Here is a 9,669-nt window from a genome sequence, read left to right as displayed (position 1 = left end):
CCTCCCGGTGCGGGTTTGGGCGCCTGGCGAGGTGTAGCGGGATGCCTTTGAATAGCTTCCACCTTTTCTTCCTTGATGGGCGGGGTCTTGAACACCGATCCCGTGGCCACGGGGGTGTGTAGGGCTGCTTCCATCTCTTCCGCCCGGGCGTCCGACAATTAATGAGAGCGTGCAAGTACCAGGATCTCGTCCAGCGAGATCCCTGGCTGTCGGAGGATCAACTTCTGTAGGAGCTTGGAACGACAGCCTAAGATGATCTGATCCCTTCTTTGGTCGGTGAAGGGGCACGTGCTGGCCGGCCAGCCAGCGCAGCCGCGTGTAGAACATGTCAACCTATTCGGTGTCGGTCTGCCACGCCCTCCGGAACTTACATTTCTTGAAGTCGGGGTTGAGCTGTGGGTCGAAGTGTCTGTTTAGCGCAGCGACCGCTGCGTCGTAGTCATCGTTTCCTGTGTTGGGAAGCGTGTCGAACAGGTCATAAATCTCAGCCCCTTCATAATAGATGAGTAGGGATCGCTTTACTGTCCCATCTGTTTCACGAGTCCCTTTGAAGTAATGATTTAATGTCCCTACCCATGCTTTCCACCTTGGCGCGGCAGTAGCGGGATCCGAGGTCTCACTGAAAGGTGGCAGCGGTGCGACCGCGGTGTGGGTGACCACAGGTGGTGTTGGGTTGTTGCCGGCGCCTGGATTGTGCCCACCAGCTTGCGATGTGCTTGCGCCTGCGGCGGGTACGGTGCTCATTGTGTGGCTTCTCTGTGTATTTTCCTGGGTTTTGCCAATGCTTGTTTGTCCAGGCTAACTTCTTCCCCCACTTGGGGTCTTCCACAGGGTCACCCGTCCTCTTTTTCCCTTTTAATTGACTTGCTGGAATTATTTTTTTTTTATGCCAAAAGTCCTGCTTCTCCCTTTCACTTTCAGGCAGGAGGACAGCCCTGCCGAGGCGCCCTCCAGGAGATTTTGCCGATTCAGACGGGAGCCAGCGTAAGGCAGAGCAACCACGTGGACCCCAGAGCAGGGGGAACCACCACCAAGCAGGAAACTGATGCAGCGCTCCAGGCCAGCCACTCACCCGTCTCACAGCGCGCTGCAGCGCCGCTGGCCGAACACGCTCCCGATGTCAAGGGATGCGCGTGGACGGGCGCAGTGCTGGTGGGCAGATCGCTCAGCAGAGGGCAGCACGCGGGTGGGCTCCGCGATCCTCCGTCACACCTCAGGTACACGGCGGGAGCGTCAGCATCGCGGGTGGGCTCCGCGCTTCGGATGACCAGCAGGGCAGGCAGACGCGAGGGTTCGACCGGCCTCGTCGCCAGTGTAGCGCGGCGGGGCCTGTGTCGCAGTTGCCGGTAGCAAGCGCAGCAAAGGACACATGGACACCGTTTATCGCTCTGGGCCGGAAGACCACGTGCGGTCCCGCCCACGTTTATTTATCCCCTCAGGACGAGCCCACCCGAGGGGTGTATAGATGCATGTTGTATCGCAACATTGTTGGAGAGAGTGCAGGTGGCTCTCTACAGGCTTGAACAACGAATAGGGTCAGAGATTGTCTAGCGTGTCAGTCTCTGCCCCTACCAGTGCTTTAAATGGGCCGGTACTGTCCGTTACTGAGTACTGGCCCTTTTTAGGTCTCGCCTGACCCAGCGCATGCGCTGGTCTGGCGAGACTTATTGAGAGGGCTCCAAAAAGTGCTACCAGGCCAGCCTAGAGCTACAGTGCATGTGCGCGGGCCGCGCTTTACCGTGATTACTTTCACTTTCGCGGCCCCACGGCCGCTTTGATGTTTGATCGTGATCACTTTCACGGCCACTTTACATAGCCAATAGGTCTCGCTTTTGGGACCTTATAAGTATTTAGTTATGCAACTGTTGCATGGCTAAACACTAAGGTCCCAAAGGCGAGACCTATTGGCTATACCAATGCTTGTTTAGTTTGAGGGTACCAACACATCTTCGACACAAACAGGTACTATAGGAAAAGATACCTGCACTTCTATTTTTCCATTTCAAGCACTACCTAGACCCCCGCCTTCTCACGTTTATACAATGCTTTAACCCTTTCGGGCATGTAAGAGCTTCAGGGGGGTCTGTAATGGATGTAGGCCTCAGCCAGGGTTGGATTGGGACTATAGCCAATCAGATAACTAAACAAGCATTTGCAATGCAATCGATCCCGCCTAAGGGGAGTTGGAGCTATTAGTCTTGTAAATGTCAGTTTCTTTTAAGTATGTTTTGGTTGGGAGTGCAGCGGCCTTATAAGTGTTTAGCGATGCAGTATATTTTCCTGGCTGCTGTGCCGCCAGGGACTGAATAGGTATACCTTTAGTATACAGCGGGTTATGCAGTTTGAATCAGGAATACATGCTTGCCCCTGGAAATATTTATGGACACATTCCAAGGCTTTTTAACGCACAAACAGAAAGGCAAGTGCCTGGATGCAAGTGAACAGCACTATAACATTTTGCGTGCAACTGCATAACTAGAGTATTGAACAGCCTGAAGAACAATTGTTACTTACCTGTAAACAGGTGGTTCTCCAGTATTGGTGTCTTTCATAGATTCACATGCTTGAATATTCCCCGTCGTCGGAGTGGGAGTCCCACGGTAAATAATATAGCAATATATACAGTCATAATATATATATATATAAGTAATCATATAAAACAGAGATATAAGTAGGTAATAAGCATCAAGAATGTCCCTATATGAAATCTCCATAGAGATACAAGAAGAGAGAAAAAAAGACATTCGCAGTCTATCTCGGTCATTATGTTGGTCCAAACTACAGCCAATCAGGCGCCAGCTCCCCTCTATGAACCTTCTCCTCAGAGGTCCTCACCTCAGATTTTCGTAGCACCAGAGTGACTTTAGAGTGTATGAGGAGAAGGGAGCCTCTGAAGGGAGGAGGGAGGGTCGCATGTGAATCTATGAAAGACACCAATACTGGAGAACCACTTGTTTACAGGTAAGTAACAATTGTTCTTCTCCAGTATTGGGGTGTCTTTCATAGATTCACATGCTTGAATATAGAATAGCTAGCAGTAACAATCATCATTGTTTCCATAATCATAAGAAAACTGAAATCGTAATGACAATCAACATCCTTATATATATATGATATTATTCAATATCTATATAAGTGCAAATGAAACCATTATTCAACGGTAAATGGAAACAATATGGAGGAGGGAAGGAAGAGGCTCACCTTATTTAAAAAGATTGCGAAGCACTGCCTGCCCAACTGCAGCATCCTCCTCGTTTAAAGTCGCCAAGCAGTAGTGTCTTGTAAAAGTATGTCTGCTTGACCATGTAGCTGCTCTGCAGATTTGATGTAAAGGCACCCCAGCAAATAAGGCGGTTGAGGATGACATTGCTCTAGTGGAGTGAGCCCTCACTGGTGACTGCAAAGGTTTGTTCGCCTTTTGATGGCAGAAGACGATGGCTGCGGAAACCCAACGTGCAATAGTTGGTTTTGTAACGGGACGCCCCTTGTGAAACCGCCCATAAGCTATGAAGAGTTGATCAGATCTTCGAAAAGAAGCTGTTCTGTTGATGTAGAACTTTAAACATCGTTTCACATCCAGGGAATGTAATCTTTGCTCCGCAGGAGTTTGAGGATTAGCAAAGAAAGTCTTTAAGATGACTGGTTCGTTAATATGAAAGTCTGAAGGCACCTTCGGCAAGAATGTTGGATTAGTGCGCAATACTACAGACTCTGGTTTGAACTGTAGGAAAGGAGGATTTATTGTAAAAGCGTGAATATCACTGACGCGAAGACGTTAATGCTAGGAGAAGAGCCACCTTCCATGTCAGATACTTCAAATCGACTTTGTGTATTGGTTCGAACGGTGAACTCATTAATTGTGCCAACACGATGTTAAGGTGCCACAATGGAGGAGGGCGTCTAACAGGTGGAAATTTACGAAACAATCCTTTGAAAAATTGATGCATTATCCTTGAAGAACAAAGGGAAGTTGAACCATCTTGACGGAAACGAGAAATTGCCGCCTGAAAAACTCTCAAGGTTGCATGAGAAAGTCCAGACTTAGCCAATTGTAAGAAGAACGGTAGCAATTGTTCTGGTGTTGAGTGAATTGGATGAACCCCAATAGATGCACACCAATGGCAGAATCTCCTCCACTTTAACTTGTACGTCTTCACCGTAGAAGGAGCCCTCGCCTGAGCCAAGATGTCTCTACAGTCCTGTGGAATATCTAGATGGGCAAATTCACAGTGCTCAGGTTCCAAGCTGATAAGCTCAGTGATGAGGGATTCGGATGACAAATTTTTCCCTTGCTCATTGTAAGTAGATCTGCACGAGGATGTAGAAGGATGGGTCCGCATTGGGAAAGTAGGAGTAATTCCGAGAACCATGCCTGTCGAGGCCATCGTGGGGCTATGAGAAGTAGATGGCAGGGCTGCCTCCGCATCTTCCATAGGACACGAGGTACGAGAGGGATTGGGGGAAAAGCATAGGCAAACAGATTGTACCAGTTCATCAAAAGGGCATTGCCCCGTGACCCTTGATGGGGATGCCAGCTTGCATAATCTCGGCATTTCCGGTTCTCTGGTGTGGCAAAGAGATCCAGCTGTGGACGACCCCATCGTCGAAATATCATCTTTAGAGTTGGTTGATGTAACTCCCATTCGTGGGTCGACGAAGAGGACCTGCTCAGGGAATCCGCCAGGATATTGGATACCCCCGGTAGATGAACTGCTGCAATCGTGATGCGATGGTCGAGAGACCAATCCCAGATCGACTGAGCTAGACGAGACAGTTTCGGAGATTTTGTTCCGCCCTGCTTGTTTATATAGTGCATGCAGGTTGTGTTGTCCGTCTGTATTAGGACTGTTTCTCCTTGGATTAAAGGAAGGAACAACTTGAGAGCTAGAAATATAGCCATGAGCTCCAACCTGTTGATGTGCCAGGTTTTTTGACACATCGTCCACTTCCCCTTTATTGATAAATCCTCCAGATGAGCACCCCATCCTTCTAGAGAGGCATCTGTTGTTATTGTCATGTCTGGCACTACCGACAGAAATGAAATTCCTTTTGTTAGATTTAATGGCTGTGTCCACCATTTGAGTGCCAAATTCATACGGTCTGTGACGTTTACAACGTCGTCGAACGAACCAGTAACTTGACGCCATTGGATGTCTAGTTCCTCCTGGATGGGGCGTGTCTTTAATCTGCAATGAGGGATCAAGGCAATGCACGATGACGCCATCCCTATAAATGACTAATAGTCTTACAGAAACGGACCTTTTTGATCGTATAAGGGACACCACTCGAAGAATCCTTTGTAGACGGTCTTGGGAGAGAAACGCCTTTGTTGACACTGTATCCAATGTTGCTCCTAGAAATTCTTTGCGATGAGAAGGTTGTAGATGGGACTTTATGGAATTTATGGATAGTCCTAAGGAGCGAAACACCTCGACAAAGACTTGTGTCCCGTAGAAGTTGAATTTCCGATTGTGATTTCAGGAGACAGTCGTCCAGATATGGGAAGATTTGAACACCCTGGAGACGTAGGAAAGCTACCACAGGAGCGAGCACTTTTGTAAACACTCGAGGGGCAGATCGTAGACCGAATGGTAACACCTTGAACTGGAAATCCTTTCGACCTACTCGAAAGCGTAGACATTTTCGATGTCGATGTAGTATGGGGATATGAAAATATGCGTCTTGGCGATCGATTGTCGCCATGAAATCTCCCTCGGCAAGTAATCGCAAGATCTCGACAAGCGGTAACATACGAAAGGATTGCTTCTTTAAATACTTGTTGAGAGCCCTCAGATCTAGTATTGGCCTCCATTCTCCGTTCTTCTTGGTGATAAGGAAGAATCGGGAATAAAATCCTTTCCCTCTTTGAGATCTTGGTACCACCTCTATGGCTCCCTTGCGTATTAACAGTTGAACTTGATGAAAAAGTTCTTTGATATGAGCCGGCGGTGGTCCGGTAGGTGGCGTGGGTGGGGGAAATTCGATGAACTCTAACATGTGACCTTTTTCTACAATGTCCAGAACCCAACGGTCCTTTGTTATGGAGGACCATTGAGAACAGCACAGTGAGATTCGACCTCCAATTTTCTGTGACTGACACAAGTCATTGTCTTTTAGGAGTGGAACCTCTGTACGAGGATTTTCCTCTGTAAGTCTTGGAAGACTGCTGCCGAGAGGATTGCTGTTGATTGTAGGTATAACGATTGGAACCCTGGTTGTATGGTCGATATTGATTGCTTCCTGTCCGAAAATTAGAGGAGGTGCCGTGTCCGCGTGCACCCCGAAATGGCTGTTTTCTAAATTGCAACATACCTAGAGAGCGAGCCGTCTCTGTATCTTTTTTGATCGATTGAAGAGCTTCATCCACATGGTGTCCGAATAAAGATTCTCCGTCGTATGCCATATCCAAAATTTTTGCCTGCACCTCCTGGCGAAAAGATGTGGAATGCAACCAACCTTGCCTGCGCAATACCGCCGCTCCAGCGAGTTGACGGAAACCTGTACAAGCGATGTCCACTGCACAGTCAATTATTTCTGCAGATGTACTCTCTCCCTCTTGAAGAAGCTTCACAGCTTCAGTCTTAGATGCCTCAGGTAGCATTTCCACTAAAGCCGATATATCCGCCCATATTTGACGGTCGTAACGACCTAAAATGGCTAAGGCATTAGCCGCTCTTACAGTAGTGGAAGCCATAGATGAAAATTTTCGCCCTATAGCATCCAATCCATCACGATCAGGTGGTGCAGTGATTGTAGCCACAGGGATTCTAGCCCGACGTTGCGCTGCCTGTGTGATTACAGAATCTGGTTTTGACTGACTGGTGAGGCACGCTGGAGCTCCTACTGGCGACTTATACTTTTTCTCCAACCTAGGTACCTGTGCCGGAAGGCTATTCGGTGTCTTCATTATCTTTTTTCCTTCATCCCAAATGAACTCAATAATAGGGATTGTATGTGTCTGCTTGAAAGGTTGATTTTTAAAATCAAACAGAAAACAATCCTCTTCTTTATGTTCCGTAGTCAATTTGAACCGTTGGGCCGCTCTATCCATCAACTGGTGAAAACTTGCAATGTCAACAGGTGGTGAGTCTCCAGATACTACCGGAGAGGGAGATGGTGTTTGGACATGGTAGTCATCCCACTCCGCCATATCATCATCACCATCGCCACCATCATCCAGGATCTCACCATCTTCCTTGTCTTGAGGAACTTCCTCTTCAATTTCATGATGAGTCAATGTCCGAGCTGATGATTGTCTCAGCGGAACTGAAGGTGTTATAACTGGCACTGGTTCCAACACAGGTGTTGGCACCACTGGAACAGCAGGTACTACAGACTCTTGTGGTGATAAAGGGAAACGCCGATTATAATCATCCAACATGAGTTGAAGATTTGTAATAAGCGACAATGGTAACGTCGCAGTCTGTCCTTCCATAGGAATTTCTTCCTGATAAAACCGTTCATCCCCATCCTCATCACTTTCATCCTGGCATTTTATTATCAAATCCGATGGACTGTGTGCTGTACCAAACGATTCAGGCAAACCTTCTCCTGAATCTTGATCTGAATCAGTTGCGAACAAAGGTGAAGGAAGTTGAGAATCATCCAAAGGAATGACCTCACCTAACATATCCTGTTGACTACTTGGTGGCAATGGCAACAAAGGTACAGCGGCAAAGGACGAAGTAGTCGCTGAAGACGCGGCAGAAATTTGCATATTCATTGACCTCTGCGTAGAAGTTGTCGTCGCTGGTGTCAAAGACGATTTTGAAATCCTCTTAATCTTTATCTTCATAGACGAAACCGCCGTCGACGGATTTGGAAGTACAGAGGCCACTGTCGACATCTTCGTAGCCGGAACCGTTGACGGAACCAGCGTCGACGGAACTATCGTCGACGGGATCGTCGTCGACGGGGATGACGACGAGGTCTTCTTTTTCTTCGTCGACGGAGCACTCGTCGACGAATCAATCGACGACGTAAGCGTCGACGAGGCAGATTTTGCAGTCTTCGACGACGACGATGTTAGCGTCGACCAGATCTTTTCCTTCTTCGTCGACGACGATGCAATAGGCAACACTGATGACACAGTCTTTATAGTACTGATAATCAACGTCGACGGGACCGCCGTCGACGACTTTGATGCAGACGCCGTCGTCGTCAGAGTCACCGTCGACGAGCAGGAAACGGCGGATTTCGTCATCGGAAGTCTCGTCGACGAAGTCAATTTTTTGCCAGAAATTGGAGAAGTCAATGCCTCAGCAGCCTGAGAACTATGTCTCGTGGGCGATATCGCAGTAGCCATGGAAGAAGACATGGCAGATGTCATAGACAGAGACATTTTCTTCTTAAGGAAAGGAGAAGGTAGATCTTGTACACTACTGCGTTTTGAGGCTGTGTGGGAACGGCCAGAAGTAAAGCTTTCTACATCAGAAACCACTTCATCCTTATCTTTCAGTCTCTGGAGCCACAACAAGAGACGGCCTTCCCTATCCTTAAGAGTTTTTGTAGAAAAAGTTCTACAGAATTTACATTTACCCACTTCGTGGTCCGGGTAAAGACAGTAAATACACTTACTGTGTGGATCTTCAGAATATAAGCGTAGCTTTCCACAAGAGGAACAAGGTCTAAACAGAGACTTCTTACTTGAAGACATGCTGAAGAGAAAAAAACTGAGCAGAGCTCAGGGAGACTCCCTTTCACACGACGTGCGGTAGAAAATCTGAGGTGAGGAGCTCTGAGGAGAAGGTTCATAGAGGGGAGCTGGCGCCTGATTGGCTGTAGTTTGGACCAACATAATGACAGAGATAGACTGCGAATGTCTTTTTTCTCTCTTCTTGTATCTCTATGGAGATTTCATATAGGGACATTCTTGATGCTTATTACCTACTTATATCTCTGTTTTATATGATTACTTATACATATATTATGACTGTATATATTGCTATATTATTTACCGTGGGACTCCCACTCCGACGACGGGGAATATTCAAGCATGCGAATCTATGAAAGACACCCCAATACTGGAGAATGTGTGTGAGAGGCAAGTTATGCTTAACACAATAAGATGAGAGATTTAACACACCTCAGATCGAAAACTATGCACTGAATTTAGAAGCACAATTGTTTGAGTAGTGCATGAACCTTGCTGTATTTGAGTTCATGGACTGCTACTGTTCACTGCGCTGTATTAGTCTTAAAATAAATCTAACTGCATTACCCTGTCTTCATTTTAAATAAGGACCTGTGATGTGTAACTGAGATGTGACTCCCAAGGCTCCCTTCCCAGCTGTAGAGGCTATAAAATAATGCAAGCTTTGGCATAGCCAATAGGTCTTGTCTTTGGGACCTAATAAGTGTTTAGCTATGCAGCACATTATCCACCAAACTTCTGTAATGGAACTAGTGTTCATGTAAAGCGCTTTGATACCTTTATTTGTGCTATATAAAAAAAAAAATAAAGCCATTAAAGGAGAAGTGTTTGCAGGTTTTTGAGGTGGGGAAGCGAAAAAATACACTGTACAATGATTAAATAAAGCAGGTTTGTATGCGAGTCCGATCTGGCTGGGGTTGATTCAAGGGAGGGGGGGGAAGAGGTGATGGAGGATCGAGGGAGTGTAAACGAAAACATGAGCACCTTGTGGAATGCTTAAAGCAACAAGATTCACA

Source organism: Triturus cristatus, chromosome 7 (genome assembly GCF_964204655.1).
Source record: "Triturus cristatus chromosome 7, aTriCri1.1, whole genome shotgun sequence".
NCBI classification, from domain to species: domain Eukaryota; kingdom Metazoa; phylum Chordata; class Amphibia; order Caudata; family Salamandridae; genus Triturus; species Triturus cristatus.
The sequence above is the reverse complement of the archived record's forward strand: the minus strand, read 5'-3'. Positions refer to the sequence as shown.